Genomic DNA, 12,483 nt, shown 5'->3' on the forward strand with positions numbered 1-12,483 from the left:
GCAACTACGGGACAATGTATAAAGAGTTAGTGAAACAGACTCTAGCAGAGCGGCTCTCCAAGAAGGGATATATTGGACTTCTGATTGCTCAGATTTCCGTCTTCAACAATCTACTATAACCACTACAAATTTGGTACTGACCGTGTGAGGATCACATTGGGTGAGATTGTTATTATCTAACCTTCTGTAGGAATTGGTGTTTGAGGTAGTGGATTGGACACACTAATGGTCGTCCCCCAGACTAGATACAAATTGTATCAAATTGGGTAACCAATACTTGTGTCATTTACTTTCTGCAACTTATTTTCGGCACCTTATTGTTTACTGTTGCAATAACTCATAGATCATACCTTTAGGCTTTTTGTGATAACAACAGCGAACTATCTAAGTTAGAAAGTTAATCAGTCTTATAAAAAAATCATATACACACGAAAATCACAAGGTGAGATTTTCTTATGATGAATTGTGTGATTCCCTACTCCCAAAGAAAAACGCATGAGGGGATGTAAAAAGAGTCAATGGAAAAAGCTAAAAGAGACTTTAAACTATTATTGCTTGAGAGGGAAAACATGAGGTGAGCCATCTCGTAGGACTCGGGTAACCCTTGCACGGGCTTTGGAAAAACGTAGAGCTCTACGTGAAGGCGGTTGACTCGAAAGTGTGTCCTAGAGGTGATAAGAAGAAAGAGGGAAATCCACACTAAGACACACATGCGTGGAGCAGCTTGTGTTACACCATCACACTTTATTAAATGAGTCTTTGGGGCCAAATGTGGCAAAATTTAGAAAGCCCATGTGTATTGTTCCCATTAGTGGGCTCGACTTGGTAGACCTGCGAAGGTTGTGGATTGAATCACCCCATTTTCTTGTGGATAAGTGCGTTTAATATGTGTCTCATGAAAAACAAGGAAGTGATCTTGGGGTTTTGGTTTCCTTAAATTTAGATTTAATTGAGGGTGTCACACCTCACTTCACCACATCTCCAAGGTAGGGGGAGGAACAACACATTCTTGATTTCTTAGGCATAGCTTATTTACACAACCTTTGGAAGAGTATGATTGCTTTGAGGGTACTTGGCGTTTCTATTTGCTTGTCTTGGTTTTGTCTTGCTTGAGGACAAGCAAGATCTAAGTGTGGAGAGATTTGATAAGTGGCAAAGATACTATGTTTTGTGGGGTATTTAGGAGGAATCTTTTGCTATAATTGGAGTCCTTTGAGTTTATTATATGTTTATAATAACTTATTTTGATTAAAGTTAAGAATAATGAACAATTGCGGTTGCATTTGTGCAATATAGGAAAACAATGTCTTTTCAAGTGCACTTCGGTGATAGTTTGGTATTTTGATCATATATTGGGTCAGAAGTGTCCAAATGAGGTGATTTAAGTAGCATTAGAACGACAAATCAAAGGGATACAACTTTACTAGAGACTACAAAGTCTAATTTGGACATTTTCAAGGTGAGAATCACGCCAAAAGTACCGTGTGATGTAGCTCATGACACCAACTTCTGCAAGCTGCTTCTGCTGGTCCATTATCGCGTGATGAGCCACGTGACGCGAAGTAAAGTTTGGGCTATAAATACGACATTGTTCTCATTTTTGGAGGATCGAGATTTTTACCAATTATTCAGCTTTGTACTTTAGGTTTTAGAGAGAGGATTTTCCCTAGGGTTCTTAGAGCAACTTAGCACATTAATCTAAGGATCCTAGGGGGATTCCAACTTACAATTGTGAAGATTTGCTTGGAGATTGAAGATTGTGCTTTCGAAGCTAAGTGTTCATTTCAATTGCAATTTTGCTTCCATTGATTCTTCATCTTAGCTATTCAATTGCGACAATGTCTGGCTAATTCTTAGGGAATTCAAATTATGTTTACTTGTTCATATGCAAGAATGTTTTGATTGGAATTAAGAAGTGACTTGATGTATTGACGTCATTCTTGTTGGAAGTTGACTTTGTATACACTATTGTATGGTGATGGCCACATCATGCAATAGGTCTTGGAGGTGTGCGGTTGCCAAGAGATTGGGACTACACTATAGCCTACTCCACTTGCAATTCCCACCTTGTACCAAGAGGTAGACTTTAGAAGAAGATATGGACTCTAAGTGTTCGATGAAATGTGTCAAGTAGTAAGGTTGTTATTAGAGTAGGATTTTACTACTTGATAGGCCAAATAGACCACGACAATGGCTTGGCAATGGAAACATCTTCCAAAAATCATGATCAATGCATTACACTACTTCCTATACTTTTAGTCATTCTATTGCATCAAACCAAGAAACACCTAGTCCTAGTCCCCTCCAGTCACTTGCTTATTTATAATTACTTATTGCCTTACTTTCACTTGTTACTTTGATAATGCACTTTGTTTAAGTCTTGAGACCTATCTTTCTACAGCTCTTACGCACTGTGCATATTCGCGCATTGTTCAATTCCTATTCGTCATCCTTCGAGAACGACATCCCGGTGAAGCTTCACCTTTTCCAAACTTTCTTTCCATCCCATGCATACTACGATTATCAATTTTGGATCTAAAATCGACCTTGGATAAGTTACTATAATCTAGCAAGAAAAATAAATGAATATTTGGGTTTGGCTATGATCAAACTATTGTGAAAATATGGAAACAAAATTTGCGAGGGCTACTGCATCAAGTTTTTGTGGATCAAACACTGCAACAGTGATGAAGCTACACACAAGGAAGCTCAACATTTAAATTCCCATTCGTCACTACTATAAGAGAAAATGACACACAATGTCAGAATGCTTTCATTTCAAGGTCAAAATCACGCCACAAGTTACCGCGTGATGCAGCTCGTGACACCAACTTCTGCAAGCTACTTCTGTTGGTCACGTGGTCCATTACCATGTGACAAGCCGCGTGACGTGGAGTACAATTTGGGCTATAAATACGGCTTTGTTCTCATTTGAGTGGTAGTAGAGATTTTTACACTTTGTTCAAACTTGTACTTTAGGTTTTAGAAAGAGTATCTTTCCCAGGGTTCTTGGAGCAACTTGACAACTTGGTCTAGTGATTATAGTGAGATTCCAACTATTTGATTGAAGATTTCTTTGGAGATTGCAGATTTTTCTTGAAGCTTAGTTTGTTCATTTCATCCAATTGCAATTTAATTTTGTTTCAAATGCTTCCATTGATTCTTCATCTTAGCTATTCAATTGTGATAATGTGTAACTAATTCTTAGGGAATTAGGAATAGGTTTACTTGTTAGGATGTGTTAATTGCAATTAGGAAGTGACTTGATGCATTGGTTTGAGTTCTTGTTGGAAGTGGACTTTGTGTGGACTGTTGTATAATGACAGACACATTATACAAGGGGTCTAGGAAGTGTGTAGTCACCAAAAGATTGGGGATAAACTATAGCCTAGCTACTCCACTTGCAATTTCCACCTTGCAGCCAGAGGTAGAGCTCGGAAAAAGATGTGGACTCTAGGTGTTCAATGAAATGTCTAAAGTAGTAGGATTGCTACGAGAGTAGCGTTTTACTACTAGATAGGAAAAATACACCACGAGAGTGGCTTTGGCAATGGAAACATCTTCCAAGCATCATGATCAATAATGCATTACACTACTTCATATACTTAGCGCCATTCTATTGCATCCAATCAAGGAGCGCCTAGTCCTAGTCCCCTCCATTCACTTATTTCTTTAACATTGCTTGTTGCTTTACTTTCACTTGTTACTTTGATAATGTTCTTAGTTTAGTCTTGAGATTTAGTTTTCTACTGCACTTATGCACTTGTGCTTAGCCACGCATTGTTCAATTCTCATTCGTCATCCTTAGAGGATGACATCCCGGGAATGTTCCACCTTTCCTAACTCACTTTCCACCCATGCGTACTACGATTATCAATAAGTCAACATTGTGATCAAGATTGGAATGTTTTATTCAACAAAGGATAATGTAGTGTTATGGACGGAAACAACAAAGTCATATTCTAAGGTACAAGATAAACTGATAATTGCTACCTACTTTATAATGACTTAATTTTTGCATATCTAAATTAGATGAATCAGAACCGTGGCACCAAAAACTTTTTCACATGAACTATAGGGAAATGGTCACCTAGACAAATTGATAAAGAATGAAGCTGTTTGTGGGATGCCATAGTTCACAGCAGAGAACGTTGGAACCTGTGATACTTGTCAAGCTGATAAACAGGTTAGATCAACTCACAAACCACAAAGGTACATTTCTACAATTCATTGTTTAGAAATGTTGCATATAGACTTATTAGTCGGTCCAACTTAGGTAGAGAGTATTTGTGGGAAGAAGTATATCTTAGTTTGTATATATGATTATTCTAGATGTCAACATGCAAAAAAAAAAAAAAATAATAATAATAATATTAAAATAAAATAAAATAAAACATTCTAAAAAAACCAACATTAACCAAAACACGAAAAAAAAAAGAAAAGAATATCAATGGACCAAGCCACCTACCTCATCTCGGCGCCTCTGACGTGTGTTTAATCCGCTTAGTTCGCCATCGGCCACCGAGGTCTGCCATGAATACTACCGTCGACTGCCAAGAGAAGAAAAGAAAGGAAAATTTTTTGGTTTCAAAACTGAAAAAGGAGAGAGAATGTGTGGGGTTACGCATGGGGTATTTCGCTACTGAAAATTATGGAATTTCTGACCACTTGAAAGTAATCTTAAATCAAGTTGAAAGCAAAAATGGGTCGAAAATAGCAATAAAAGTTTTTTCAGTTACCAAAAGTGGTCGGAACAATGCTTTCGACTTGATTTAAGATCACTTTCAGGGGTGGAGGTTTCGGCTCCACTAAAGAGACGTATGAAGATGATTTTGCGGGATAATTCTTGGACATGGGTAAATTTTCGTTATGAATGTTTACATATGTTTTGTTTCTTTTGTGGGAAGTTAGGGCATACGGATAAGTTCTGCTTAGATGCCCGTGTGTCCGGTTTGAAGCCGTCTTAGTATCCGTTTGGTTTAAGTTTGAAGGCTGGGGTTAATCCCCAGGCAAAGGCGGTTGGGTGGCTATAGAGAGGGGAGAGTATGCATCGTGGCTTGGGTATTGGTAAGTCGGCTGATTTTGCAGCCCGGGGTGCGGAATCACAACTGGGGCAGGTGGCTGGGGGGTTACCGTAGGTTGGCCAATGCCGTGGGGGGGGGGGGGGGGGGGAGGGGTTGCTCGGGTGGGGGAAGACGAGGGTGTGCGGTTTGATCCGAAGCGAAGGAGGGGGGAGAATGGTGAGGTGGCGGGTAGTGTGGGGGCAAGTGAGGGGGTGATGCTAGTTGATTCTTCTTGTTTGGCGGGACCTGCAGATCAGGCCCGCCCTTCTCAATGAGTGTCCTAAGTTGGAACTGTCGCGAGATTATGGACCTTGTGTCCAAGAAGAAGCCTGAATTTGTGTATCTGATGGAAACGATGGTCGATAGGAGTCATGTTGAGAGGCTCCGTGTAAAACTTGGTTTTGAGGGTGGTTTTGGTGTGGACAGTGTGCAGCAGAAAGGTGGCATGGGTTTTCTCTGGGCAAAGAATAATAGTGCTCGTCTAATAAAGTATTCTCATAATCATATTGATCTGGTGGTGTCCCTTCCAAACCGATATCTTTGGAGATTAACCTGCTATTATGGCTATGCCCAGAGTTCAAGGAGGAGGGAGGCATGGGATTTCTTGAGATCACTTAAGGATGCGTCAGGCCTACCTTGGGTGGTTTTGGGGGGATTTCAATGATCTGTTGACACAATCGGAGAAAAGGGGGAAACGTCCGCATCCTGCACGGTGGTTGGAGGGGTTCGGGGAAGCTTTGGAGGACTGTGGTTTGTCTACTTTGCCTATGTTGGGTTATCCTTACACTTGGGAACGGGGTAAGGGGACTCCGGATTGGGTAGAGGAACGGCTGGATAGGGCGGTGGCGGATGCAGCCTGGAGGGATTTTCATGGTAATGCCCGGTTATACAACATTCAAACTGCGAGGTCGGATCATTCGGCACTCTACTTGGATGTGTATGGTTCGGGTTCATCACGACGGGCACGCGGGTTTCGATTTGAGAATGCGTGGTTAAGGGATGAGGGGTGTAGGGATGTGGTGGTGGAGGAGTGGACTAATACGCAAGGGCTTGGTTTTCAGGAGAGATTATTGTTGTGTGGTCAGGGTTTCAAGAGGTGGGGGGGGGGGGGGGTGAACATTTCCATAGATTTGGTTCCAGAATTGAGGCGATTAAAAGAGAGATGAATAGCTTAAGAGGTCAGATGGATCCGATTTCCTTAGGACGTTTCAGGCAACTTGATGGGCAGTTGAGTACCGTCCTGTTGCAGGAGGAGTCCTTTTGGAAGCAAAGGTCCAAGCAGCACTGGTTGCAAGGGGCGGATCGAAACACGAAATTCTTTCAACAGTATGCCACTCACCGTAAACGTAAAAACTCCATTGTGAGGCTTAATGATGGGAATGGGGTATGGAAGGAGGGTAACGGGCTTGTTTCTTTAGTGATGGGGTATTACAACCAGATTTTTCAGACTAATGGTGACATGGGTACTTTTCATGTGGATACCTTATCTCCCCGAGTCACACGTGCTCAGAATGATGACTTGCTCTGTCCGTTTGAGCCAGCTGAAGTGAAGCATGCTTTGTTTGCCATGGGGAAAGACAAATCGCCGGGACCGGGTGGAATGAATCCGGGGTTCTATCAGTCCTTCTGGGATCTCATTGGTAAGGATTTTACTGATTTTGTTCTTGCATGTTTATCTCAATCTTCTTTTTCCCCCTGAATTGAATGATGCCAATATTGTCCTAATTCCGAAAAAGGCTGCCCCTGAGTTGGTTTCTGATTTGAGGCCTATTGCTTTATGCAATGTTGTGTATAAGGTAATGGCTAAAATGATAGCTAACCGTATGAAACCCCTATTGGATGGAATTGTCTCAGAGTCGCAGAGTGCTTTTCTTCCAGGTAGGCTTATTTCGGATAACATCCTTATTGCTTCTGAGGTAGGTCATTATCTGAGAAGGAAACAGTTGGGTCATGTGGGATGGGCAGCCCTGAAACTAGACATGGCCAAAGCTTATGACTGAATGGAATGGAGGTTTGTGGAGCGTATGTTGTTGGGGTTTGGTTTTGATGTTAAATGGGTTAATTTAATCATGTTATGTGTGCGGACGGTCAGGTACAGGGTCCTGGTCAATGGGAAACCAAGTGAAGAAATCTTGCCCACGAGGGGGCTAAGGCAGGGTGATCCACTATCACCCTATCTATTTATCATTTGTGCAGAGGGCTTGTCATTATTGTTGCAGGATACCCAAGCTAAAGGACGGATCCATAGCTGCAGGGTGGCACGTGGGGCCCCTCCCATCTCTCATCTCTTCTTTGCAGATGACAGCCTATTGTTCTTCAAGGCTAACATGCAGGAAGCAATGGAAGTGAAGCGTTGTTTGGAAGTATATGAGCAATACTCGGGCCAATCTGTTAACTTTCATAAGTCTAACATTTCTTTAAGTCGAAATACGGTGTTGATAGACAGGGATGCCATTGCAATGGGTTTAGGGGTGGAGCAAGCGGAGGATTTTGGTAAATATTTGGGGCTTCCCTCAGTTGTTGGTAGGAACAGGAAATTTGTCTTTTCCTATGTGGAGCAGAAACTGAGATAGAGATTTGGTTCGTGGAATTAGAGGCTTCTTTCTATGGCAGGTAAAGAGGTACTACTTAAAAGCGTGGCCCAGGCTATGCCTACGTACACTATGAGTATATTTCTATTGCCTGTATCTTTATGTGCTTCTTTGGGAAGATTGATGAATAGGTATTGGTGGGGGAAGAGTACAACAGTGGATGGCCTGGGATAGGATGTGTGTGCCTAAGAAGCATGGTGGTATGGGTTTTAAGAAGCTGCATGAATTTAATTTGGCACTGTTAGGGAAGCAGGGTTGGCGCCTTTTAACCAATCCGGATTCCTTAATGGCCCGAATTTTTAAAGCAAGATATTATCGTGATACTACCTTCTATGAGGCCTCCTTAGATGGTAATCCGAGCTATGTATGGAGGAGCATTATGGCAAGTCAGAGCTTGATTCGTAGTGGTTGCAGGCGCAAAATTGGTAATGGTAGAACAACCAAGGTATGGTCACACCCGTGGTTGCCTGACACTCATAATCCGTTTGTGCTAACTAATCAAGTTGCCCAACACCCTGTAACACCCCGAAAATTTTTGAACTTTTGGAGCTTATATAATAAAGGTGAAATCTCATTAATTCTCAAAACATAATATAAAGATTACGGGGTGCTATGCCACACCTGAGCTAGAGAACTCAGGTGCACAGGCTAGATTCTAACAATCTCAATCAGTATCAATACAATTCATGGCACGCAGGCCGAAAGGGAAAACTATCTACGCCCCAAACCTCTAGCGCGCTCCAGTGATCTACTCGTCTGTGCCTGAAAGCCAAATATATCTGTTCAGCGGGTGATGCTGGTAACCCACTCCAACGCGTTGAAATACAATACATATAGATATATACATAGTTATACGAAAAACCATTTCGAAGCATGAAGATATATCCTAAGAGACTCTAGCTTTCAAACAGGGAATAGACTCGACAGATAGTGATAGACACAACCAACAGACATAATCAAGCATGCACAATTCACAGGCAGATAGAGATAAGTACAGCTAATAGTCATAAACAAGCATATACAGTTACTAGCATGTATCCTAGGGTCACGCTTCCATAACAACCCAATCATCCATATCTCATCACATAGCACACTTTGTTGGCGCCACAGGACCAATCGCATGCCCATACATGAGGGTCAGCGCATATAGCTCTGACACGGCCCCGCAGCACCCTGCCCCGTATCGCAACACGGAGGGGTCGATCACAACCGACCGATGAACCGCAGCTCATCATAGTTTGATCGCAACCAAACAGTGGACCGCAGCCCAAGAGTATGTCATCTGACCGCAGCCAGGAAATATGAACCGCAGCTCATGTAGAAACGTTTGATCGCAACCAAAGAGTGGACCGCAGCCCAAGAGTGTAAATCTGACCGCAGCCAGCTTCTGATACGCAGCTCAGGAATAACCAATCCGATCGCAACCGGATTGGGGTATCATGCACACATAACACATAGCAAGCACATGCAACCCACATTAATCACACTGGGAAGGGGGAGAAAACGTATAACAAAACTTATGCGTGATCCTTCACATACTAAGAATAATCCTAAGGGGTACATACTTCTTTTACCTAGGTCAACAGGATACCTATTCAACTAGCATGCAATATATAAGACTCATACCACCTACGAACGGTACCCGAAATATCAAACTACACATAGGCACGATAGACGGAGTCCGTTGGGACACCACGGGGGTCGGGGGAACATCAAACGGGGAAGCCAAAATCCCAAGGTGGGGTAAAATCCAGCGGGTAGCCGGTGTGTGAGGGGTCACCCGCCGGCGGCACCCGCTGCCCGCCCGCCGGCTGCCCGCTGCCGGCGTTACCATCATAGGCCGCGGGTAGGTGGCGGGTCCCCTACCCCCACCTACCCCCCACTAACTCTTTTATCACAGAAAAACGCCCCGGGAACCATTGTGGAACCCCAGACCATGCTTGGACACTTTCAAACGCAATTGACAACAACACGTAGACAGTTAACGGATTCAAAAGCAAGAACATACGACACATAACCTATCATGCTTTTCTAAACATAATCAACACTCAAACATGCGAATTCCCACCCAATATACCAAGAATAATACCATACGAATTCCACGATATAACCTAGGGTTCTAATTATTTTTAAATCAACAAGAACACAATTCATCTTCTAATATCAAGATTCGGTAGGAATATCATATAAACATCAAGAACGTCATATAATCATCAAGAACATCAAGAACACCATATAATCATCAAGAACCTCTTATCATCAAGATCACCCATGGAATCATAACACCAATTATCAAGATCATTATAACGAATCATCAACACACAAGAATATGGGGGAAATCCTAAGAGGGAAATCATAGCTATGAAAATAGGTTTTGTTGAGACATGGGTTACCTTTTAGCCTTAATTAATTCCTTGGCTATGAAGGGTCTTTCTTGAAGCTTTCTTCTTTCTTGATTTCTCCTAGGGGAATTCTTGGAACTTCTTGTGTGGTGAGGGATTATTGTGGTGGGGGTTCTAGGTGCCTCTTAAGTCCCCTATTTATATATCTAGGAGTCCTAATTAGGAACTAATATTATAGGCTTGCTAATTCTATTCATTTTAGGGCTAGGGGTTGGGTTTTAGGGGTGAGGGCCCACGGACTATGGTGGGCCTTTTCTAAATTAATTATTGTAATTTAGTTCTTTCTTTGGATATTTGATTAAATGATTAATTGGTTTTAGGGGTCGTAACACAGGGTCTGATGGTGTGATAGTCATTCTAGCGATTAATACCTTTGTGCCAGCATTAGGTCCTGCCAACATGCTTGTTTCAACAACATGCATGGTCGGTTAATTTGGTTACAACCAACCGAGTCCCATTGCAAAGTCAAAGAGTGTGGTCAATATTTTTCATTAACATCATAAGAGATCCAACTTTTATTGTTAAATGTAAGGCTTGAACTTGTACGCTGTTTAAGAATTTAGGTGTGTGAACATCTACAAGTATTGTACTGGAAGCATCTGCTTTACACGTTGTGTCACAACTATTGTCTTTCCTTCCCCTAAAGTTAAGTTAGACATGTACTCCGTATTTATGAACTTCATTGACAACTTATATAGTTTTCAAAACAACTCCCATGAATATGGCCACCACTAATGTTGGGGAACATACTTTGAACAATGGTGGTAATAGAAAGACCAGTTGATGTCAACAACAATTTTGATGGGATATCAACATTAGCGTAACCTTTATTATCTTGGCCATTGTACCATCACCAATTCGAGCAAGCCAATTCAATCAGCAAATTCCCTGTAATTTTCGTAAGAAATCTATGTTAAACAAAAATTTGTTAATCATTTTATTCGAAAAATTGACCATTTTAAAGTCTAATATTTATGTTTTTCAAAATTAAATAATGATTTAATTTGACCCTTTCTGTTCATAAGAAATATTAGTTTTTTTCCAAAATTGAACAAAGTTCTAGACTTTATTTGAGGAAATAAAATCTCACTTAATCACTTATAAAATCGAGAGATTAGCTTAAAAAAATTATCCGAAACGGCATCACTTTTGCTAGGCGGGAAAATACCATAATCTAAAAGGAGTACAAGGTAGTATCTATCTAATTAATGCAGCTCAAAGAGTCAATACCCTACCGCCAATGTTCAATCCTGTAACCTTCCCTCAAGGGAAGCCATAGAGATGCTATCTGAGCACAAGGTGCTTGATTTCCACTTATCTTTTTAATTTAATCCATTATTTTAAAATAATGTCAACTTTTAAATTTAAAGAATATTAACTTGTTACTTTGTTAAAGGACTTGTGGTCGAGCGGTATAGTTGTGGCTGCTCAGATGAGAGGTTTCACGTTTGAGCTCCAGTGTGAGCACATTAACTCTTTTACTTTGTGCTTCAGTAGAAAATACTATATTGTAACAGAGTTGTACGTATTAAAAAAAACGTATTACTTTTCTTAATTTACGGTTTATTCTTTTAACTTTTTAACATGAGCCTCCTTCATTCACCGCCTTAAAAAAAAGGAAATTAAAAAAATGAGACATATTGGTATTATATATTTTAAATTTTAATAATTCATTTTTACGAAATTCATCTAAAAGTGATATAAGTGTAAATATGGCATAATACTTAGCTTGTTAAGGAGTAAAAATTGAGAGATAATGGCATAATACTTGAAGAAAAAATAAAAAGAAAAAGATTTATGATGGGACATTTCAATGAGTTGTGGGTTTGATGGGTGTGACAAATAGGAATGCACGTGGGAAGCATAGCAATTCATACTCGGGGTCTTGAATTGTAGTGTGTATAAGCAATGTTTAGGCGACAACAACGTACCATGATATGATGATGATTCCTAAACAAAGACCCACTATACATACATTGATGGAGAAATCTCCATATATAAAATTTGTTGAGAATGATTGAATGAACGAATAAGTATGAAAATATAATGTGGAAATTATAACCTTAAAAATTTCACATATCAACATCCATTACATATAAGTTCTTTTTGGTAAAATAGTTAACTTATAGGTCAATTTTGACTTATTTAATCACTATTAGCTGATTGGTGGTTAAAAAATCAATATAAATGTTTGATTAATTAGTTTTTTGTAACTCCAAAATGCTAAAATTTAAATAGATGTTTAAAATATTTTTTTCAATTAGCTTTTTGAGAAAAGAACTTATATCAAACAGCTATCAGTTAATAGCTAATTTACCAAACACCTTTTTACAATCAGCTAATGTTATCAACTAGTTATATTCTCTAATTAATTTAATCAGCTATCAGCTATCATCTAACACACATTTACCAAACACGACTATAACA

Source organism: Ipomoea nil, unplaced genomic scaffold (assembly GCF_001879475.1).
Source record: "Ipomoea nil cultivar Tokyo-kokei standard unplaced genomic scaffold, Asagao_1.1 scaffold1895, whole genome shotgun sequence".
NCBI classification, from domain to species: domain Eukaryota; kingdom Viridiplantae; phylum Streptophyta; class Magnoliopsida; order Solanales; family Convolvulaceae; genus Ipomoea; species Ipomoea nil.